The sequence below is a fragment of the Quercus lobata genome, chromosome 4, assembly GCF_001633185.2.
Source record: "Quercus lobata isolate SW786 chromosome 4, ValleyOak3.0 Primary Assembly, whole genome shotgun sequence".
NCBI classification, from domain to species: domain Eukaryota; kingdom Viridiplantae; phylum Streptophyta; class Magnoliopsida; order Fagales; family Fagaceae; genus Quercus; species Quercus lobata.
In genome coordinates this window covers 53,303,982-53,307,150 of record NC_044907.1, presented here as the reverse complement: position 1 = coordinate 53,307,150, position 3,169 = coordinate 53,303,982, and positions in this window count along the sequence as shown.

The following is a 3,169-nucleotide window of genomic DNA, read 5'->3' as shown; positions in this document are numbered from 1 at the left end:
ACTAAACACTCAATATAGTCAGTAGCTCCAATATCAATGACCCAAGTATTTGAACTAAAAGCCCTTTTGTTCACCACCTTAGCAGAGAAAATAGAATGAGAAAGATTAATACCTAACATAGCATTGGAAGAAGAAGACACTCCATTTGTCAAAGATATTTCTTTTCCTTGTACTGTAGAAACAAGTGGAGAGGAAGGAGCAATCAAAGCTAGAAGCTGTTGACGTTGCTCAGGAGTAAACACTAAGCTGTTGGTGCTTGTGTTTGCCATCAATTATTGAGGCTGAGAGACTGAGACTTGATGAGCCATTGCATTCTTATTCTTGAACTTGAAGCTTGGTGGAAAACCATGCAACCTATAGCACTAGTCTGTTGTGTGACCAGTTTTACCACAATGAGTACAAACTGATTTGTCTTTGCCTTTGCTACCTGAACCATTACCAGCAAGATTGGTACCAAAATTTGCATTAACATTTGGCATTTTAGCAGCTAGGGTAGTAGAATCAACCTTAACAACTGATGGATTTGACTGATCTTTGGGTTTCTTCTAGAATCAACAAGGAGTAAACCTTGCTAAGAGATGGAATTGGATCCATAAGCAAAACTTGAGCCCAGACTTGGGAGAATGATTCATTCAATCCCATCAAGAATTTCATTACTAACTCTTTGCCTTGTAAATCATTAAGCCTTTTATTTATGTTACATACACATTTTCCACAAGTGCATGAAGGGAAAGGACTTAAATTCTGTAACTAATCCCATAGTACCTTCAATTGAGTAAAGAAATCAATTATAGACACCTCACCTTGATGAAGCTCAACAATCTCCATTTGAAGATTGAAGACTCTTGGTCCATTGGTTTGAGCAAAACGATTCCTCAAATCATTCCAGATCTCTAAAGCAGTATCTTCATAGATGATGCTTACTTGGAGTTTGGGTGAGACTAAATTGGTTAACCAGGTAACAACCATGTTGTCACATTTGATCCAAGCTTGCACAATTGAGGGAGAAGACACTAATGGTGATGAAAGAGTAAGAGTTCCATCAACGAATCCCAACTTATTCTTAGTTAGCGAAGCTTTCCTCACAACTCGAGCCCATGTAGAGTAATTTTCTCCTTCAGTCAGGGGCTGTGTGACAAGAACTGTGCTTGGACTCTTTGCGTGGTGCAAGAACAAGGGATCATCCATTGGTGAGTCATGCAAAGAAGAAGAAGGTGCATTCTTTGTTGCAGAACCATTTGTAGTTGTAGTGGAAGCCATTGTTAACAAGAAAAAGAGAAATTTTCTTAAAAGAAAAAGAAGGGTTTCTCGAGAAAATTGAGAGAAAGTGTAAAGCCCTAGGAAAATTAGGAAATCGCTTTGATACCATATCAAAAAATAGAGGGAAAAACTTTCTCTATTGAATTGATTAGAAAAATCTACAATGTACGACTTATATACAACCAGAAAAGCTAAAACAAAGATGAAAACTAATTGCTAATACGAAAAACTAACTAACTAACTTCACACATGTAAAACTATATACTAACAACCTTTCTCACATGTCATAACTAACTACTCAGCTAATAAATACACACTAAGCTACATGCAGTTTAACACTTGAAGCTACCGTCATTTTCTGTTGTTTTGTTTCTTGCTTCAATGCTGCAGCTTTCCTTGTCACTGATTCACTCAAGTTGCCTTCATGCTTCTCATGATTCTTCTTAGCATTCTGATAAACCCTAAAATAGAACTGATAACACAACACCACCTAGTTAGTAATAGAACAAGATAACATCGCCAGAGGGCTTTGTGGCACTACCATGAAAGTGTCTTAAGTAATTACCTAAGCTACAGTTATCATACTTCTTACAAATGGACTACTAATGCATTGTTCAGTGTTCACATTCTCCAATATAATTCATCCACAAATGTGCCTTTGCTGCATCTATAAGTCTAATACGCAGCAACGTAAATGTTTGTACATCTGTAATTACTTGAATTCAAGCAAAAATACTACCTTTTATATAGGGGACAATCTAATGGTTGAAGCCATCAACTGGAATACCATGAAAAGAAAACAAATATATCGTCATACATCTCTTAAGAAAGAATTAAGATATGACACAAACAAAGCCAAAAACAATTAGCGCAATATCACCATTATCATAGATAGGGGAGAGGTAGACCCTCGTAATCTTTTTTTCTTTTTTCCATTTTTTTTTTCATTTGCATTTGCATTTGCCCTCCAACTTGTAATGAAAGTAGAGAATGTTTCTTGTATCAAGATCTCTTTTGGTGACCTCAATCTAAGTAACGTAACAATTCTACTTGCTAAACTCTATGCATGTCTTCCCATTTATTGATTTTCAAATTTTCCAAATTCAAAACCAACGCAAGGTCTAATATGCCTATTAATGAATTCTACAACATTTGGGCCAATAGTTCATTATTAATTCCAAGTAGCTGAAGGTACCTCACATACATCTTCAAATAAATTGTAGAACAACTCGTCCCATCAAATTTATCCATCGATGGTGTTCTGAACATTGGCAGCACTTAAAAAAAACATGCCTAGGATAAGTGTTAGATATTGCTCAAAGTAATTTAAGTCAGGTTTCAAAAGCATTCAAACTACAGAAAAAGAATTTATCTTTAATCAAATTCGACCAATCAAAAATTGCAGAAAAACAAATTTCGCAAAATTTTAAATCAGGCCCAAACCCATGAAAACGTTTAGGGTTTCAGTCCAATATTCCTAAGTATAAAAGGAAAACCCTAACTACGTTTTAAGGACTCTTGAAAGACTTGTGAGTTACTTCTGTAAGATCTTAGAGGTTTTGTACCTTCTAATTCTACAAGTATCTACCAAAACAAGAACTACAATCAAGTGCTGATGGAATCTAGTTGCTGCAAGATCAATAAGTGGTGATATGAAACCTTTGAGTGGGATCTCAAAGTCATAAGCGTGGGAGCTTATGTGCTGCAAATCCAAGAGAGAAGAGTCTGTGAATTCGGAGTTTACATGTGATCGAGTTAGTAAGTTACTACTAGAGGTAGCAATAGATTTAGGGTTAAATCTTTTGTAAAAAACTTCAATTCTCTATTAGTAGATTTGTTTACTTTGAGGATAGTTAGGTCAAATCCTCCCTAGGTTTTAACCTTGAAATAGTTCGTTTCAATGGTTTTT